Here is a 22,136-nt window from a genome sequence, read left to right as displayed (position 1 = left end):
CATTGTTTAAGAAAGGCTCTAAACATAAACCAGGAAATTATAGGCCACTGAGCCCAGTAGTGGGAAAGTTATTGGAAGGTATTCTAAGAGATCACATATATAAGTATATGGATAGCTAGAGATTGTCAGCATGATTTTGTGTGTGGTAGATCATGCCTTACCAATCTTATAGAGGATTTTGAAGTTGTCACCAGTATAGTGGATGAAAGCAAAGCAGAGATGTTGACTACATGGACTTTAGCAAGGCATTTGACAAGGTCCTGCATGGGAGGTTGATCATGAAGGTTCAGTCACTCGGCATTCAAGATGAAGTAGTAAATTTTACTACACATTGGCTTTGTGAGAGATGCCAGAGAGTGGTAGTAGATGGTTGCCTCTCCAAATGAAGGCCCGTGACTAGTGCTGCAGGGATCGGTGCTGGGTCCATGGTTGTTTGTCATCTGTATCAACAATCTGGATGATAATGTGGATAACTGGATCAACAAATTTGTGGATCACTCCATAATTAGGAGACGTAGGAAGTCTATCAGAGCTTGCAGCAGTGTCTGGACCAGCAGGAAAAATGTGCTGAAAAATGGCAGATGGAATTTAACGTAGACAAGTGTGAGGTGTTAAACTTTGGGAGGACCAGTCAGGGTAGGTCTTAAACGGTGAGCGGCAGGGCACTGAGGAATGTAGTGGAACAAAGGGATTTGGGAATACAGGTCCATAATTCATTGAAAATGGTGTCACAGGTAGGTAGAGTTGTAAAGAAAGCTTTTGGCCCATTGACCTGCATAGATCAAAGTTCTGTTGGGATATTATGTTGAAGTTGTATTAGATGTTGGTGAGGCCTAATTTGGATTATTGTATACAGTTTTGGTCATCTATCTACAGGAAAGATGTAAATAAGATTGAAAGAGTGCAGACAAAATTTATAAGGATATTGCCAGAACTTGAGGACATGTAGGGAATAGTTCAACATTTAGGCCTCTATTCCTTAGAATGTAGAAGATTAAGAGGAGATTTGATAGAGGTGTACCAAATTATGAGGGATATAGATAAGGTAAATGCAAGCAAGGTTTTTCCACTGAGGTTAGGTGAGACTAAAACTAGAGGTCATGGGTTAAGGGTGACGGGTTAAATGTTTAAGGGGAACATGAGCAGAAACTTCTTCACTCAGAGAGTGGTGAGAGTGTGGAATGAGTTGCCAGTGCAAGTGGTGGATGTGATTTCTATTTCAATGTTTAAGAAAAGTTTGGATGGGTACATGGATGGGAGGGGGATGGAGGGCTGAGGCCCGGGTGCAGGTTGATGAGACCAGGCAGCTTAAATGGTTCAGCATAGACTAGATGGGCTAAAGGACTGGTTTCTGTGTGTAGTTTTCTATGACTCTATGATACTAATTAGGCCATTCAGCCCCCTGAGTTTGCTCTACCACTTCATCATGGCTGATTTATTAGCTCTCTCAATCTATACCTTTTCCCCATAACTTTTGATGCCCTTGCTAATTAAGAACTTATCAACCTCTGTTTTAAATACACCACATGACTTGGGCATGAATTCCACGGATTCATCACCCTCTGGCTAAAGAAATTCTTCCTCATTTCTGTTCTAAAGGGAAGTCCTTCAATTCGGATGCTGTGCCTTCTTACTGTGGGAAACATTCTCTTCTGATCCATTCTAGCTACGCCTTTCAATATTCAATACTGTGATCAATTTTGACTATATCAGATTCCACAAACATTAGAAAAAAATGTTAAAAATGGAACCAAAATTACTAACAAACAGATGCTTTGCTACTATTGATCAGAATAAAAATAAATCAGAGCTCCGAAGTCCTTAGCTGCTGCTTTGCTTCTTTAGCAATCCCATTTTAGGTGGATGGAAAACTACATGAGATATCATTTGAATTTATTATAATAATAAAATTAACCTGATGCTGATTTTTAAAATCTTATTTCTTCAGACAAAAATGTTGATGAGAAAAATGTACATGACCAAAATGTCTTTGTCTGCCTGTGTGGCTCGAGATTCTTTTTTTAACTGTTGCTTCCACAATTCGACGAGGGGTGATTGATAAGTTTGTGGCCTAAGGTAGAAGGAGTCAGTTTTAGAAAACCTAGCACATTTATTTTTCAACATAGCCCCCTCCTACATTTACACACTTAGTCCAGCGGTCATGGAGCATACGGATCCCTTCTTTGTAGAAGTCGGTGTCTTGGACCCCTAGAAAGTGGTCCACGGTAGGGGTGATTGATACGCTCGTGGCCTAAGGTAGAAGGAGATGAGGTATTAACTTCAAACTTTCTGCATAATCACACAAAGAGTTGAACTGCACGTGCCTGTAACGAGAGCTGTATAACTTATCTCCTGAGGTCCAAGATGCCAGCTACAAAGAAGGGATCCGTATGCTCCACGACCGCTGGATTAAGTGTCTAAATGAAGGAGGAGACTATGTTGAAAATTAAATGTGCCAAGTTTGACTCCTTCTACCTTAGACCACGAACTTATCAATCACCGCCTGTATTTGTTCAAATCCCGTGGTGGACTTCAAGTATTTTGATGTATTTTGTTGTACACATATTTGACTGGATCAAACTCTGTGACAGACTCTACGATTTCAAGGTGCTCTGATTACCTTTTATCTTCAGCAGTTGGATACCAGATGATTATTAATTTTACTAATTTTACTAATTTCCTTCAGGTTGTCATAGCTAGGGGAGTTGGTGGGGTAAGCTCTCTCTGCCTATTAAAGAGGAGAAGGGGCAAAGGCATGTTACTGGCACTTTAAAACCAGTCTGTTGGGGCAGATGGGGCTCATCAGCTATGGCTGGCAGTTCAAGTAGGAGAAGGAAAACTCTGCAGCTAAAGCTACTTGGAGGCTTCGGAGTAAACGTCAAGAAAAAATATGGAGCTGGAGTCCCAAAGGCAGTCCTACATTGAGTTCTACATTGACTGGCAACTTCTGTGATGCTGCTGGTACCAAACTGTATCAGTCTCTGCTGTTCCTTTGGATTCACCAGCAGCATGGAGAGGGAGTGCCTGCTACGTGGCAGCAGCTCACTCTTCATATCATGCTACCATGGCTTGCATAATCGTAGACAGCTAGGACACAACATCCATGGTTGCTCAACATAGGGCCTCAAGTTTGGATTGTTGCCCTAGCCTCTTGTATTATATTCCTGTTACAATCATACCTATTGTCAGAGATTACCACAATTGCCTGATAAATACTTAATAATATAGAATCAAACAAGTACTATTTCTTATAAGCTAACAAATTCTGTGCAAATTCTATGCTATGTAAATATTTCTTAACTTAATATGTATAATTAGCTTTCACCTGGTGTCAGGCTGACAGACTATTAGTCAACTCTGGAAAAGTACCACAGCTGAAAAAATACATTCAGTGGCTACTTCATCTTATTTGTTAATGCAGAAGATGAGGAGGAGAAGATGGCGACGCGACGGCAGTGCGCGCGGCCTCTCCGGTGAATGATATCTGTAATGTGTCAAGTAGGGTACCGTGCACAATTCTGGTTTGATGGAGACGGACTTGAGAGTACGGAGGAACATATGGAAAACTTCTGAAATGCCTGCTTCGCTGCCGCTGCTACTGTGTGGTCCAGAATTTCCGGAGCAGGCCCCGAAATCCTCGACTTTGCTTGTTTCAGCGGCCGGGGCTAGGTCGAAGGCGCTTGGGAGGCTGTATCGGAGGGGCTGGTCGGAGGCGCGAATTTTTCGACGGACGGACTCAGTGTCGGCTGTGGTCGGCTGCTTCCAAGGCGTCGGCAAGTTGATGATGCCTGGAGGTTTATGGCAGGGCGCTTCTCCCTTTTGCTGCCTGCTATCGGGAATTTGGGAGTTGATCGACTTGGGGACTTCAAGACTTTTTTTTACTGTGCCCATGTTTTGTTTTTCATTAAATTATGGTATTGCTTTGCACTGCTGTAACTATATGTTATAATTATGTGGTTCTGTCAGTGTTAGTCTTTGGTTTGTCCTGTTTTCTATGATATCACTCCGGAGAAACATTGTGTCATTTCTTAATGCATGTACGCATTTCTAAATGGCAATAAAAGAGGACTGAGTGTTCTCATAATCTAAAAAAAATCTTATAAGCCAATCATTTGGCAGCAACTCAATCCATAAAAGTGTGCAGGCATGGTTCAGATGTTCAGTTGTTGTACAAGCAAAGCACCAGAATGGGAAGAAATGTGATGTAAGTGATTTTGACCATGGAATGTTTATTGGTGCCAGACAGGGTGGCTTGAGTATCTCAGAAGCTGCTGATCTGAAAATTTTAATGCACAACAGTCTCTAGAGTTTACAAAGAATGGTGTCAAAAAAAATCCAGTGAGCAGAAGTTATGTGGATGAAAATGCCTTGTCTCTCTTTCAATATTTTTATTAGTTTCTACATATAAGAATACAGAGTACAAGAAGATACAAATTATAAATCTAAAAAAGATAAAATAATACCAGATACATTATATTAGAATCACTCTTGCAATCATATTACTCTATATTCACGTAAATTAAATCGTAATATTGAAATGTAATAATTTTATGATACAGAAAAAAAATCTAAACCCACTTCCAAGATCAAAGCTGTTTGGTAAAGAAAGAAAAAAGGAAAAAAATCCTTATCATAAAGTGAAATATGTTATTAGCCACCATCTATACTTTAACAGCAAGTCAAAGGTTTTGAAAATAGTTCAAAAATGGCCCCCACAATGTTTGAAAGTCTAGATTCAGAAATTGAACAATGGATCTTCTCTAAATTTAAGCATGACATAACATCACGTAACCACTGAGCGTGAGTAGGCGGAACGACATCCTTCCATTTAAACAAGATCGCCCTCCTAGCTATAAGGGAAGTATTTGCCAAAATGTGCAAATCAGAGGTCTCCAAAATAATATCCTGTTAATGCCTTGTTAATGAGAGAGGTCAGAGAAGAATGACTAGTGTGGTTCAAGCTGACAGGAAGGCGACAGTAACTCAAATAACTACGTGTTACAACAGAAGAGCATCTCTGAATGCACAACACATCAAATCTTGAAGTGGATGGGCTACTGCAGCTGATGACCAGAAACATACACTCAGTGGCTACTTTTTTAGGTATAGGAGATACTGAATAATCCATCCACTGAGTGTATACCATACTTCCATTGTCAACTAATTAAACTGAGTGTTAATCAGCACTAAGTAAGATTAAATGAAACAACCAATCCTGTGCCTGTCTGAGTCCTCCATGGTTTGTGTTCTCAGTGATTTACTGTCAGCTTTCTAAAAGCCAGCAGAAAGCAGTAGATCATGGCTCTTGAAGGGCTGATACAGCTGTAGGTTACATGATTTTACAATGATGAGCATTAAAGAGAGAAGCATCATGGAAGTAGGTCCTCTAGGCCATCAAGTGTGCACTGGCCATCACTAATCTTACACTCTTCCCATTTTACTCTCCCTGCATTCTGTTGGACTCTACATCACACTCACTCTACAAGTAATTAACCTACTGACTTTGGACTGTCAGAAGAAAGCAGAGCACCCAGAGGAACCCACACAGTCATAAGGCGAATGTATAAACTCCACACAGACAGTAGTCAAGGTCAGGATCAAACCAGGGTTCTGGCACTGTGAGACACCTGCACTACTGTGCCTTCCAATAACAAAATTAACAGTAAAATTGACCACTTCGAAAGTGTGTCAGGATTTTCTGCCTTTAAATCCATTTGTCCTCTGCATCTTCTAAAGAAAACCATTGTGAGTAACAGTTTTGATTTTTATTGAAATAAACTTTGGCAGGAAGAATTGTAGAAACAATATACTGTACATTTGATATGAAAGGCATCCGTTAGTCTTGCGAGACCATGGATCTGCGCCTGGAAAGTCTTCACTCTCCAGGGCGCAGGCCTGGGCAAGGTTGTATGGAAGACCGGCAGTTGCCCATGCTGCAAGTGTCCCCTCTCCATGACACCGATGTTGTCCAAGGGAAGGGCATTAGGACCCAAGCAGCTTGGCACCAGTGTCATCGCAGAGCAATGTGTGATTAAGTGCCTTGCTCAAGGACACAACACGTTGTCTCGGCTGGGGCTCAAACTCACGACCTTCAGATCGCTAGTCGAACGTCTTAACCACTTGGCCACGTGCCCATTTGATATACTTATATTATTATATGGTCTAGTGACTGACATATTCTCAATGTACTCCCCCATTCTGGTTTTTACTTAGGTGGTGTTAAGATATGCAGTTTTTGTGTACCTCAGCCCTGCATACTTATTAACGCTGTACACCAACTGAACAGTTTTCCTTTCTGATTCCTCAGAAACATCACCACACCAGGCTAAAATAATCCATTGCCTTGTGATTCTGAGCAGTTTTTCTTTCCTTCCTCGAGTAGTATAATCTATCATAGAGCATGCACAAATCTATTTGCTTGCCCAATCATAGTAACAAATGCATATAAATTTAACTGTTAAAGTAACAAAAGAGCTATTGATTTATTTTGGGGATTTTTTTTTACAAATGTCTACTGTATGGGCTTTGAACATCACTCTTATAAACATATGTTAACACAATATACATACATTCCAAATGACCTTTTCTGGGTTTTTTCCTCACAGTTCCCCACTGACTTACTATAATCAAGAGCATAGGAGAGCTGGCTATATCGGAAAAGATGTAATTGTAAATATTTCATTGCTTTTGCTACTTATTACATAGAAACATAGAAACATAGAAAATAGGTGCAGGAGTAGGCCATTCAGCCCTTCGAGCCTGCACCGCCATTTATTATGATCATGGCTGATCATCCAACTCAGAACCCCGCCCCAGCCTTCCCTCCATACCCCCGACCCCCGTAGCCACAAGGGCCATATCTAATTCCCTCTTAAATATAGCCAATGAACTGGCCTCAACTGTTTCCTGTGGCAGAGAATTCCACAGATTCACCACTGTCTGTGTGAAGAAGTTTTTCCTAATCTCGGTCCTAAAAGGCTTCCCCTCTATCCTCAAACTGTGGCCCCTCGTTCTGGACTTCCCCAACATTGGGAACAATCTTCCTGCATCTAGCCTGTCCAATCCCTTTAGGATCTTATACGTTTCAATCAGATCCCCCCTCAATCTTCTAAATTCCAATGAGTACAAGCCTAGTTCATCCAGTCTTTCTTCATATGAAAGTCCTGCCATCCCAGGAATCAATCTGGTGAACCTTCTTTGTACTCCCTCTATGGCAAGGATGTCTTTCCTCAGATTAGGGGACCAAAACTGCACACAATACTCCAGGTGTGGTCTCACCAAGGCCTTGTACAACTGCAGTAGTACCTCCCTGCTCCTGTACTCGAATCCTCTCGCTATAAATGCCAGCATACCATTCGCCTTTTTCACCGCCTGCTGTACCTGCATGCCCACTTTCAATGACTGGTGTATAATGACACCCAGGTCTCGTTGCACCTCCCCTTTTCCTAATCGGCCACCATTCAGATAATAATCTGTTTTCCTATTTTTGCCACCAAAGTGGATAACTTCACATTTATCCACATTAAATTGCACCTGCCATGAATTTGCCCACTCACCCAACCTATCCAAGTCACCCTGCATCCTCTTAGCATCCTCCTCACAGCTAACACTGCCGCCCAGCTTCGTGTCATCCGCAAACTTGGAGATGCTGCATTTAATTCCCTCATCCAAGTCATTAATATATATTGTAAACAACTGGGGTCCCAGCACTGAGCCTTGCAGTACCCCACTAGTCACCGCCTGCCATTCTGAAAAGGTCCCATTTATTCCCACTCTTTGCTTCCTGTCTGCTAACCAACTCTCCACCCACACCAATACCTTACCCCCAATACCGTGTGCTTTAAGTTTGCACACTAATCTCCTGTGTGGGACCTTGTCAAAAGCCTTCTGAAAATCCAAATATACCACATCCACTGGTTCTCCCCTATCCACTCTACTAGTTACATCCTCAAAAAATTCTATGAGATTCGTCAGACATGATTTTCCTTTCACAAATCCATGCTGACTTTGTCCGATCATTTCACCGCTTTCCAAATGTGCTGTTATCACATCCTTGATAACTGACTCCAGCAGTTTCCCCACCACCGACGTTAGGCTAAACGGTCTATAATTCCCCGTTTCTCTCTCCCTCCTTTTTTAAAAAGTGGAGTTACATTAGCCACCCTCCAATCCTCAGGAACTAGTCCAGAATCTAATGAGTTTTGAAAAATTATCACTAATGCATCCACTATTTCTTGGGCTACTTCCTTAAGCACCCTGGGATGCAGACCATCTGGCCCTGGGGATTTATCTGCCTTTAATCCCTTCAATTTACCTAACACCACTTCCCTACTAACATGTATTTCGCTCAGTCCCTCCATCTCACTGGACCTTCTGTCCCCTACTATTTCTGGAAGATTATTTATGTCCTCCTTAGTGAAGACAGAACCAAAGTAATTATTCAATTGGTCTGCCATGTCCTTGCTCCCCATAATCAATTCACCTGTTTCTGTCTGCAGGGGACCTACATTTGTCTTTACCAGTCTTTTCCTTTTTACATATCTATAAAAGCTTTTACAGTCCATTTTTATGTTTCCTGCCAGTTTTCTCTCATAATCTTTTTCCCCCTTCCTAATTAAGCCCTTTGTCCTCCTCTGCTGAACTCTGAATTTCTCCCAGTCCTCAGGTGAGCCACTTTCTCTGGCTAATTTGTATGCTTCTTCTTTGGAATTGATACTATCCCTAATTTCTCTTGTCAGCCACGGGTTCACTACCTTCCTTGATTTATTCTTTTGCCAAACTGGGATGAACAATTGTTGTAGTTCATCCATGCAACCTTTAAATGCTTGCCATTGCATATCCACCGTCAATCCTTTAAGTGTCATTTGCCAGTCTATCTTAGCTAATTCACGTCTCATACCTTCAAAGTTACCCCCTTTAAGTTCAGAACCTTTGTTTCTGAATTAATTATGTCACTCTCCATCTTAATGAAGAATTCCACCATATTATGGTCACTCTTACCCAAGGGGCCTCTCACGACAAGATTGCTAATTAACCCTTCCTCATTGCTCAAAACCCAGTCCAGAATAGCCTGCTCTCTAGTTGGTTCCTCGACATGTTGGTTCAAAAAACCATCCCGCATACATTCCAAGAAATCCTCTTCCTCAGCACCTTTACCAATTTGGTTCACCCAATCTACATGTAGATTGAAGTCACCCATTATAACTGCTGTTCCTTTATTGCACACATTTCTAATTTCCTGTTTAATACCATCTCCGACCTCACTACTACTGTTAGGTGGCCTGTACACAACTCCCACCAGCGTCTTCTGCCCCTTAGTGTTACGCAGCTCTACCCATATCGATTCCACATCTTCCCGGTTTATGTCCTTCCTTTCTATTGCGTTAATCTCTTCTTTAACCAGCAACGCCACCCCACCTCCCCTTCCTTCATGTCTATCCCTCCTGAATATTGAATACCCCTGAAGGTTGAGCTCCCATCCCTGGTCACCCTGGAGCCATGTCTCTGTGATCCCAACTATATCATAATCATTAATAACAATCTGCACTTTCAATTCATCCACCTTATTACGAATGCTCCTTGCATTGACACACAAAGCCTTCAGGCGCTCCTTTACAACTCTCTTAGCCCTTATACAATTATGCCGAAAAGTGACCCTTTTTAATGCTTGCCCTGGATTTGTCGGCCTGCCACTTTTACTTTTCTCCATAGTACTTTTTGTTTCTACCCTCACTTTACATCCCTCTGTCTCTCTGCACTGGTTCCCATCTCCCTGTAGTGAACTAACCTCCTCACGCCTAGCCTCTTTAATTTGATTCCCACCCCCCCAACCATTCTAGTTTAAAGTCACCTCAGTAGCCCCCGCTAATCTCCCTGCCAGGATATTACAATTTTAAACATTAAATTAATATGGTAGATTGTGGAGATTCTAGTTATATAAACCTGCTGTGTTGTTTCAAACTTAATCCAGACTGCTATTCAGGTAGGGTGTGACTGGTTACTAGGAGAATGATTCAAGTTTCCCTGAAGAGAAGTGTTCATATTCAAATGCTCCCACCACACTGATGCCTCTGGGCATCGCTCATTTGCTTTTCTGATAGTTTGAAGGAAGTTGGTATGAAATAATTTTTGAATATTTTGATTACTTAGTGCAGCTCAAAGCACAGGCACCTTTTTAAAATTGTTTTTTACACATAGGTGCTCGGCATTAATTTTCCCATTTGGATACTAGTATATTTGGGTGATGAGCAAACATTTTCTGACACCTGGAGTGTATATAGATATATATATATATATATATACACACACATACAAATTGATACAATACAAGCTGAAACCACATGGAATGCTTGCATAGTTTACTGCTCCAGACAGCCCATTTCTGTCAACTGATTACGTGATGGTACAAAGCAAACTTTGAAAGACCTCTATTACTATGTGGTAAGGGTTACATCAGCTCAATGTCAAAACCATGCATCCAGCAAACGTTTAATAAGTACAAGATATTCTTCAGATGTCTGAAATCCAGACACCCACAAAATGCTGGAACTCAGCTGGTCAGGCTTGACTCAAAACGCTGACTGTTTATTCCTCTCCATAGAAGCTGCCTGACCTGCTGAATTCCTCCAGCATTTTTGTGTGTGTTGTTTAAGTGTTTCTTTTACTTTTTTAATGATAGAGTTCTGGAAGTGTCGTGTGTGAGATAATACATTCCTTCGATGTCATTCCATCCTTTGCTGGTGCTAACACACCTGCCTCTGTGTCAGTTTGTATATTAAAGACATGATGCACATTCTAGGGTAACACAGAGATAATGTTGCTTTGAAAGTGTGCCAGTCTATGTATGGTACCTGAAACTGAGGTGCTGTTTAGATTTTTCAATGTATGTAAACGTACCCATTTCCAATTTTTTGAAGAACAATGGGTGAAGTATTTCTAGCTGTAAAGTAGAAACAAAAACTGAATATAATAGAAATGCAAAGCAAAAACTGAAGTTGCCCAGCAACTCATGCAGCAATTGCAGAGAGAAACAGAGCTAAAAATTAAAGTTAGTGAATTTCTATCAGACCAGGAATGGCCATGGCTACTCCTTTGATTTGGACAAAGTGGGAGGAGTCAAAAGAGAAGTTGCTAAGGGTAAGCACGGGTTCTGCCAAGTGGAGGGTGGTGTTGATAGAGGGAATCCCAGAATCAGAATCAGAATCAGAATCAGAATCGGAATCAGAATCGACATCAGAATCAAAATCAATATCAGTATCAGATTTATTTTTATTGACCTAAGTTGTAAAATTTGTTGTTTTGTGGCAGTGCAGGCATAACAAATGACTGTAATTTCCAATAAAAATAAATAAGTTGTGCAAAAGAAGAATAGTGAGTAGTGTTTGTGTGCCATACAGAAATCTGATGGTGGAAGGGAAGAAACTGTTCCTAAAACATTGTGAGTTTGTGTCTTCAGGCTGTTGTGCCTCCTCCATGAGAGAAGCGGGCATGTCCTACATGATGAGAGTATCTAATGATGGATGCCACCTTTCTGTGGCAGTACCTTTTAAAGATGTCCTGAATATTGGGGAGGCCTATGCCCAGGGTAGATCTGGCTGAGCCTACACCCTCTGAATCCTCCCATGATTCTCTGCATGGGCCTCAGGTATGCCTGCCCTTTTACTGCATTGCCTATGTGTTGAGAAATCTTGCTCCAAAATGTGGGTGTCTCATCAAACTGCATCTGGAATATTGTCCAAAAGTCTGGTCTCCCTGTCTAGTGATACAAGGAGCGCATCAAAGATTCAGCAACCTGATTACTTTTGTGGTAGTTTTCTTCTCTGGGAAGAGATTAAGCACTTAAAGACAAACTAGAGAAAATCTGCTGATGCTGGAAATCCAATCAACACATGACCATCTCCACAATCCAAGTCATCTCCAATGGGATCCCACCACCAAGCACAACTTTCCCTCCCCCCACTCCTTACGTAACTCCCTTGTCTGTCCGTCCCTCCCCACTGATTTCGCTCCTGGCATTTATCCTTATAAGCGGACCAAGTTCTACACCTACCCCTTCACCCCCGCCCTCATTACAATTCAAGGCCCTACACAGGTGAGGGAACACTTCACTTGTGAGTCTGTTGAGGTCATACACAGTGTCTGGTGCTCCCTGTGTAGCCTCCTGTATATCAGTGAGACCCGATGTAGATTGGGAGACCACTTCTACAAGCACCTACGCTCCATCTGCCAGAAGAAGCATGATCTCCCAGTGGCCACCCATTTTAATACCACTTCCCATTCTGATAAGTCTATCCACGGCCTCCTCCATTATTATGAACATAGATTTCTTGAACTTCTGGTAATGCCCCCCCCCCACCCCTCTCCTTCACCATTTCCCATCCTCTTTTCTCTCTCTCACCTTATCTCCTTGCCTGCCCATCGACTCCTCTGGTGCTCCTGCCCCCTTTCTTCCATGGCCTTCTGTCTCTTTCACCTTTCAACTTCCCAGCTCTTTACTTCATCCTTCCCACTTCAGGTTTCACCTCTCACCCGGTGTTTCTCTCTCCCCTCGCCCCACTTTTTAAATTACTCCTCAGCTTTTTTTCTCCAGTCCTGCAGAAGAGTTTCGGCCTGAAACGTCGACAAAGCACTTAAAGCCTCTGCTTCTCTGAGTCTAGAAGAATGAGAGGTAATCTCACTGGAGCGTACAAAATCCTACAGATTGTGAGAGGGTGGATTCTCAAAGTAATGGGGGCCATGGTAGCGTTGCAGTTAGCGTGACGCTATTACAGTTCGGGGTGCCGGAGTTCAGCGTTCACTAGCGCTGTCGCCTGCCAGGAGTATTTGTCTGTCCTCCCAGTGGAATACATGGGTTTTCTCTGGGCCCTCCTATTTCTGCTCATGGTTCAAAGACAAACTCGGAAGGTTAATCCTTCATTGTAAATTGTCCCATGATTAGTTTAGGGTTAAATCGGGATTTCTGGGTCATGTAGCTCAGCATGATCTGACTGAATGCTGGAGTAGGCACAATCTGCCTACTTCTGCTTTATTCTTAAGTTCAGGGCTTCTATCGTAACTGTTAGGTGGGCTCTAATCGTCTCATTTTAACCTGAAGCCAAAATGTCATCATTAGTGAGCCAAGCAAGTGAGTAATATACTTACTTTTCTAAACAGCTGCAATAACCTTGGACAAACTTGAATCACAATTACCTTTACATTTCATCAAAAGATTAATTAATGAAGTTAGTTCAATTCTGAGAGGAATTTTTTTGAATGCATTTTGATCAACATTTAGCAAATATTATTTTTGATAAAGATAAGCGTAGGTGAAAGGTGTTGAATGAATTTTGGAGATGAACTTTTAATCTAGTGAGAAGCTAAAGGTAATCAAACTTATGGCAAGTGTTCCCAACCTTCTTTATGCTATGGACCCTTAACATTAACTGAGGGGTCCTGGACCTCAGTTTGGGAACCTGTGAATCTGTGATGAGGTTTTAATTGAAATGTGATATCGTATTTCCTCAGGAGAATGGAAAGCAAAAATATATTTAAAAATTCTGAATGAGCACATTAAGGGTGAATTTAATAAATGGTAAAACAAAAGAATTAGCTTTGATATAAGTATTTATTTAGTAAATTAAGCAATCTGCCAAAACCAATATTCAATTACTGAGAGCAAAGTGGAAAGATATTTCAAAGATCTTATCCTGATTTTTATCTAATTAATTATGAGAAACACACACAGAAGTTTGGAGGAATTCAGCATGTTAGGCAGTATCCATAGAAAAGTATAAAGAGTCGACGTTTTGGGTAGACACACTTCAGCACTCCTGAACTGATCAGTCCAAGACTGATGAATTGGTCTCGAGCTGAAGTGGTCAACGTTTTATTTCTCTCCATAGATGCTGCCTGACCTGCTGAGTTCCTCCAGCATTTTGTGTGAGTTATTATGGATTTTCAGCATCTGCAGAATCTCTTGTGTTTATCATTATTTACGAGCCCATTTGGATAACTTGGCAATTCTGCCTGTGTCTTTTGTGTCAGTGAGTGTAAAATGTGAAACACATTAGCCCCAATACATGGTCTTACTTCTTGCAGTTTACTACCATTCCGCCTGAGGTCAGTTCCAGCACAATGTACGGCAGGATCATATCACTTCAGTAACGTTTAAAAAAAAGACTACTCTATGTTGACTTTTTTCATACTTCCTGTGAAGGAACGGCAGGCAGTCAGTGCCTCTCTATTTATTTCTCTCCATGGAAGTGCATTCAAATTTGCTATAATTTCATTTAATTTTTTTTGAATGCTGAAAGGTTTATTGCTTTTGGCTCGAAAACATTCTGAATCTGAAAGAACTATTGAAAGTAGAAATATCTTCATGGGGCACGTTACAGGAATACTGCACTCTGATTGGTTGGCTTTCATCAGCGTGCTTTGCCAACATAAGCTTGAGAGCTGGGTGAGCTGAATTTGCTGTGGAGTTCTTGGGGAAAATTAAGTGGTAACCGAAGAAACAAATATATTTTGCAAAGCTCAAAATATGCACTTCTTTAGACATAAATTAGTTATTTATTGTGATACTTAGTTGTCACAATTATTCGATCCATCTTTCTATGGAATGAAGTTTTAGAACACGTAAATCCTTTACATTTAATAAAGCTTTAATTTTGTTTTCTGAATTTTCACTGTTAAAAACATTTTTGTACATTTACCTAGTTGAATTGAGGTGAAGGGTTAAATTTGTAACATATGGTGGAATGGATAATGCAGGGTTTTATTAATATGCCAGAGGGCTAATGATGACCCAAAGAAAGAACCACTCCAGTTGTAAATATTTCTTTCTGCAATAACAACTGAAAGTGCTGGAAAGACTCAGTAGGCAGGCAGCCTCTGTGAAAAGAAAAATAAAGTTAATGTTTCTTGACAATGATCTTTTATTAGAACTGGGGAAAATTAGAGATAAACAAGGTTATAATTGTAGAGAGATGGGATAGATAAAGAAAGAACAGATCTATAATAGGGTGGGAGGCAGGGTGGATTAATGAAAGAGCAGATAACATAGCCTGGATGGATCAAGTAAATGTACAATACATAGATGGATCAATGTGTCAAACATTCTCCACAGAACTACTCACAATTACCTCTGAAATTGTCAGGAAAATTAAGAATTCCATATAAGGGTCCACTGTTGGCCGAATCAAAGGTGGCGACAAATCGGCATATAGGATGGAGATTGAAATTTTGGTTGTGTGGAGCCACAACAACCTCTCACTCAACATCATCATAACCAAAGTGATGATTACTGATTGTTGGAGGAAGAAATCGGGAGTCCCTGAGCCAGTCCTCATTAGGGGATCTGAGGTGGAGAGGGTCAGTAACTTTTAAATTCCCCGACATTATCCTTTCAGAGGAGCTGTTCTGGGTTCAGCACGTAAGTCCATTTCCAAGAAAGCACGGCAGCACTTCTACTTCCACAGAAACTTGCAGAGATTCAGCATGTCATCTAAAACTTTGACAAACTACGGAAAAGCCTACGAAGCGTGGTGGACACAGCCCAGTTCATCACAGGAAAAGCCCTCCCCACCATCAAGCACTTCTTACAAATAGCACTGCCACAAGAAAGCAGCATCTATCATTGAGGACCCCCACTAGCCAGGCCGTGCTTTCTTCTGGGTGCTCTCATCAGAAAGGAGGTGAAGGAGCGTTAGGTCCCACACCAGCGGGTTCAGGAACTATTATTAACTGTCAACTATCAAGCTCCTAAGCCAGAGTGGACAACTTCACTCGCAGAACACTGAATTGATCACTGACCACAACCTATGAACTCACTTCCAAGGAGTCTACGGCTCAGGTTCTCAGTACTATTTATTTATTTATTTATTTATTTATTTAAATACTTGCTCAATTTGTTTTCCTTTTGCACATTGATTGCTTGTTAGTCTTTTCTTGTGCAGTTTTTTCCACTGATTCTATTGTATTTCTTCGTTCTACTGTGAATGCCTGCAAGGAAATGAATCTCAGGGTAGTATTTAGTGATACAGAAGTACTTTAGTAATAAATTTACTTTGAATTTTGAACTTTGAATCTCAAAATCCTGTACATCTTTCTATAGTTTGGCAAGGTTATTCTGATTGCATTCTGACTTTGGAATCCTCATACAGTCCAGCAATGGATTGTAAACCTCCTTCAGATTCCAAAGCAATTCTGGCAGGAAATATGCATGTTGTCTGGTTAATCTCTGTAAGATTAGATCTAGGAATATCCAGTAACTCTACTCATTTCAAAGGAGAGGTACAGCTGGAAAAGGGAGAGGTCATCTTTTGGTCATTTACACTTTATGATTTTATTAAGAGTTTAATTGTTTCTATGTTTCCTTAATTATTAAATTGTTTTATTTAAATGTCTTGATAATGCTATTGGAGTTTTAACAGTAAATGTTTAATTGTTGATGAGCATTTGAGAATATTAGAGACTTTCCAAAACATTCAAGGGATTTGACGGCTTTGAGAGACAGTTCAGCTCCGCCCTGCAGCTTAGCAGGCTGTAGAACCATTTTTGTAGGATGTTTAAGTAGAAAGTCCTGTGTTACACAAGGACCTTCCAAAATATTTGGAGCTGGCTTCATTGAGAATGTGTTATAATTGCCAGGAAACCTCAAACTAATGTGTAGGTACATGATTATCGTTGGTGTCTCACTGCTTTGCATAATGACAGTGCAATATTTCAAGTCGATCAGAAGTTTTTTTTATTATATTTTGCATCCGATTATCATAAAATTGCAATTTGTGAACACAGTCTATATTGTAATACATTGCAATGTTTGACTGGATTTTGAGAATAGTGGCATGCTGGCAGTTAAAAATATACAAACTTACCTTCTGAATGGTAACCTTTGGGGGAATCTTGCATCATGGCAGCCTCCTTGTTATATAAATACATTCCATCAACAAGGAGCAGAGTGTGAGCAGAATGGAACTGGAAAACTTCACTATTACATCCAGAATTATCTATGATTGAGACTCATACTGTTATACAGCATGGAAACAGGTCATTTGTGTTAACCTCACCTGGGTCCTCCTATCATCCACCAGCTAGTGCTCCTTCTAGCTTCTTCCCTTTTTCTTTCTAGTTCTGATGAAAAATCTCAGCCCAAAACATCAGTAACTTTTAAATTCCTCGATATTATCCCTTTAGAGGAACTGTTAATTTCCCTCCATAGATTTTGCCTGACCCGCTGAGTTCTTTCAACATTTTGTATGTGTTGCTCATTCCAGCATCTGCGGCCTTTCTTGTGTCTCTTGTCTAATCATGTCACCACACTCAGGTAATAATGTACTTGTACCCCTAGGTCCCTCTGTTCCTCAGCAGAGATTATTGCTGTGTAAGTCCTGCCCTGTTGCAACATACCAAAAAGCATCACTTCACAATTGTCTATGCTGCATTTCATCAATCATTCCTTGGCCTCTTTCCCAGTTGATTTAGATCCTATTCTTACCTTAGATAACTTTCCTCATTGTCTACTATATTACCCATGTGCGGTCATCCACAAACTAATTATCCATGCCAAATTGTTAATAACGGTGGTGAACAAGAACAATACTGGACCCACGACCAACTCCTGCTGCACAGGACTGTTCACAAGCCTACAGCTGAAAAGCAAACTTCCAGTACCAGTTTCAGAGTCACAATCAGAATCAGAATCAGGTTTATTATCACCGGCATGTGTCGCCAAATTTGTTACGTCAAATGTACTGCAGTTCAATGCAATACATAATCTAGCAGAGAGGGAAAAAAAAAAAATAAAATAAAGCATAATCATAAATAAACATGTAAATCAATTACCTATATTGAATAGATTATTGAAAAATGTGCAAAAACAGAAATACTGTACATTAAAAAAAATAGGGTAGTGTCCAAAGCTTCAATGTCCATTTAGGGATTGGGTGGCAGAGGGGAAGAAGCTGTTCCTGAATCGCTGAGTGTGTACCTTCAGGCTTCTGTACCTCCTACCTGATGGTAACAGTGAGAAAAGGGCATGGCCTGGGTGCTGGAGGTCTTTAATAATGGACGTTGCCTTTCTGAGACACCGCTCCCTGAAGATGTCCTGGGTACTTTGTAGGCTTCCCTTCAGGCAAACATTGTATCCAATCAGCAAAATCACCCAAATATCTAACCTTCTGGACCAGCCTACCATGTAGGACCCTGACAAAGGCCTTGCTACGGTTTAAGTAGACAATAGCTACGGCCCGGACCTCACCAGTCCTCTTGGTCGTCACTTCAAAAAACACAATTAAGGTTGTGAGGCACAAATTCGCAAGGCATGTTGATTATCCTTAATTAGTCCTTGCTGCTCCATATGCTACTAGATCCTACCTCTCAGAACCCCCTCTAGTATGTCTCCTGCTGCTGATGTTAGAATCCCTGACCTGTAGTTTCCTGCTTGGAGTTCAAGATTAGGTATGTCGCCAAAGCCTATACATGACATTGCAACAATCTATGCATATAGGGTAGAGAGCATTCTAAGTGGTTGCATCACTGTCTGGTATGTTGGGGTGTATGGGGTGTCAGGGAGGGGTAGCACCTCTGGTGGGGGAACATGTTGCATCCTTTTCAAGGCGGTTAGTCCACCTTTGGTCCCCACCTGGCACTCAGCTCTTACCTGTGGTCCCCATAGCTGTTTGCATGCGACAGCGGCCACACCCCGGGCCACGGCTTCAACAAGCCAACTAAACCAGGTGAGGGTAGCCGACGGGTCTCAAACCCTCAGTGAGATAGGGAGTTGTCTATCCCAGCATGTGAAGACAAACTCCAGCGGATTCAGCGGACGAGACGAATGGAAGGTCCAACGGTCAAGAGGGCGGTCTCTGCAAGCGTCGTGGAACTTGTAGAGCATGACAAGACACAGAAGATGTCCTGGTCATCCACTGCGCCTAGTCACATCTCCAGCCACCTCAACTCTGACTTGCCACTGGATCCAGATGGGAACTGAGAAGAGAGAGTGAGGCTGACGCTGCGTAACTCTCCCTCTCTTAAATCCAAATCATGCACTAGTCTCGACATCGTCAATGGTGTCGAGGTCTTCTTCGACGACGACGATGGACAAATGTGGTATGTTGGCACCAATGCACATATTGGAACAAGTTCAGAGGGTTGTAAACTCAGCCAGCTCCTCCACCATGGGCTCTAGGACATCTTCAAAAAGTGATGCATCAAGAAAGTGGCATCCATCATTAAAGACTTTCACCATCTAGGACATGCCCTCTTCTTGTTACTACCACTAGGGAGGAGATACAGGAGCCTGGGGAAGCCTACTCAATTTTTTTGATCGAGGCATGACTGCGCAAGCGCGTGGACGTCAGCGAGTTAGAACAGTGAGAAGAGTTTATAAGGAGATAGTTCTTTCTTCAGCAGTTTGATCCAGGCACGACTGCGCAAGCGCATCGAGTTAGAACAGCGAGAGGAGTTTAAGGAGAAGGCAGCTTTATAGAGCAGGCAACAGAGTAGAGGGAGACAGAATAGGAGGGCTTTGGCTCAACAAGGCTTTGGTGATAACGGATCGAGGTGAGGTCAGTTACTTGTGAAGAATAGAAACAGGAAGTATGTCTGTGAGGCCAGTGTTCTGTACTAGGTTTCAGGTGTGGAAAGTCTGGAAGGCTCCCAGCCTCCCAGAAGGCCATATCTGCACCAGGTGTGTTGAGCTGTAGCTCCTTCGGGACCGCATTAGGGAACTGGAGATGCAGCTTGGTGACCTTCGTCTGATCAGGGAGAGTGAGGAGGTGATAGATAGGAGCTATAGGCAAGTAGTCACAATGGGGCCTCAGGAGACAGATAAGCGGGTAACAATTAGAAGAGGGAAGCACAAGAGTCAGATACTAGAGAATACCCCTGTGGCTGTCCCCCTTAACAATAAGTACTCCTGTTTGAGTACTGTCGGGGGGGATGACCTAACTGGGAGAAGCAACAGTGGCCGTGCCTCTGGCACAGAGTCTGGCCCTGTGGCTCAGAAGCGTAGGGAAAGGAAGAGGATGGCAGCAGTGATAGGGGACTCTATAGTTAGGGGGTCAGACAGGAGATTCTGTGGATGCAGGAAAGAAACGCGGATGGTAGTTTGCCTCCCAGGTGCCAGGGTCTGGGATGTTTCTGATTGCGTCCACGATATCCTGAAGTGGGAAGGAGAACAGCCAGAGGCCGTGGTACATATTGGTACCAATGACAGAGATAGGACAAGGGAGGAAGTTATGAAAACAGACAACAAGGAGTTAGGAAGGAAGTTGAGAAGCAGGACCTCAAAGGTAGCAATCTTGGGATTATTCCTGTGCCACATGACAGTGAGCATAGGAATAGAATGAGGTGGAGGATAAATGTGTGGCTGAGGGATTGGAGAAGGGGGCAGGGATTCAGACTTCTGGATCATTGGGACCTCTTCTGGGGCAGGTGTGACCTGTACTAAAGGACGGGTTGCACTTGAATCCCAGGGGGACCAATATCCTGGTGGGGAGGTTTGCAAAGGCTATTGGGGAGAGTTTAAACTAGAATTGCTGGGGGGTGGGTGAGAACTGAACTGAAGTAACGGAGGAAAGGGAGGTTGGCTCACAAATAGAGAAAGTTTGGAGACAGTGCGCAAGAGAGGATAGGCAGGTGAAAGAGAAGCGACGCGCTCAGTCCGATGGTTTGAGGTGTGTCTATTTTAATGCAAGGAGTATCATGAATAAAGCGGATGAGCTTAGAGCATATATCAGCACTTGGAGCCATGATGTTGTGGCCATTACAGAGACTTGGATGGCTCAGGGACAGGAATGGCTACTTCAAGTACCAGGCTTTAGATGTTTCAGAAAGGACAGGGAGGGAGGCAAAAGAGGTGGGGGAGTGGCACTGCTGATCAGAGATAGTGTCACGGCTGCAGAAAAGGAGGAAGTCATGGAGGGGTTGTCTACTGAGTCTGTGTGGGTGGAAGTTAGGAATAGGAAGGGGTCAATTACTTCACTGGGTGTTTTTGATAGACCACCCAATAGTAACAGGGACATGGAGGAACAGATAGGGAAACAGATTCTTGGAAGAAGTAATAATAACAGAGTTGTTGTGGTGGGAGATTTTAATTTTCCAAATATTGATTGGCATCTCCGTAGAGTGAGGGTTCTAAATGGGGTGGGGGTTTGTTAGGTGTGTTCAGGAAGGTTTCTTGACACAATATGTAGATAAGCCTACAAGAGGAGAAGCTGTACTTGATCTGGTATTGGGAAATGAACCTGGTCAGGTGTCAGGTCTCTCAGTGGGAGAGCATTTTGGAGATAATGATCACAATTCTATCTCCTTTACCATAGCATTGGAGAGTGATAGGAACAGACAAGTTAGGGAAATGTTTAATTGGAGTAAGGGGAACTATGAGGCTATCAGGCAGAATCTTGGAAGCATAAATTGGAAACAGATGCTCTCAGGGAAACGTACCGAAGAAATGTGGCAAATGTTCGGGGGATATTTGCGTGGGGTTCTGAGTAGGTACATCCTAATGATACATGGAAAGGATGGCAGGGTACAAGATCCGTGGTGCACAAAGGCTGTTTTAAACCCAGTCAAGGAGAAAAGAAGAGCTTATGAAACGTTCAAAAAACTAGATAATGATATGAATCTAGAAGATTATAAGGCTAACAGGAAAGAGCTTAAGAATGAAATTAGGAGAGCCAGAAGGGGCCATGAGAAGGCATTGGCGGAAGGATTAAGGAAAACCCCAAGGCATTCTACAAGTATGTGAAGAGCAAAAGGATAGGACATGAGATAATAGGACCAATCAAGTGTGACAGTCAAAAAGTGTGTATGGAACTGGAGGAAATAGCGGAGGTACATAATGAATCTCAGCTGCTACATTCTTCCTATATTGATGTATGGCTGCGAGTCATGGACCATCACAAATGCAATGGAAAAAAAGAATCAATGCAGCAGAGATGTGGTTCCTCAGAAGAATGCTATGTATATCGTATACGGACAGGATAACCCACGAAGAAGTTCTACAGAGAACGAAAACAAAATGTACATTACTTAAAAAAATCAGAAAACAGCAATCAAAATTCTTTGGACACGTCATGCACAGAGAGACATTAGAACATTTAGTTACAACTGCAAAGCTGGAAGGAAAAAGAAGCAGAGGCAGACAGAGAATGATA

This window comes from Mobula birostris, chromosome 4 (genome assembly GCF_030028105.1).
Source record: "Mobula birostris isolate sMobBir1 chromosome 4, sMobBir1.hap1, whole genome shotgun sequence".
Taxonomy (NCBI): domain Eukaryota; kingdom Metazoa; phylum Chordata; class Chondrichthyes; order Myliobatiformes; family Myliobatidae; genus Mobula; species Mobula birostris.
Note: the sequence above shows the minus strand (reverse complement) of the source record.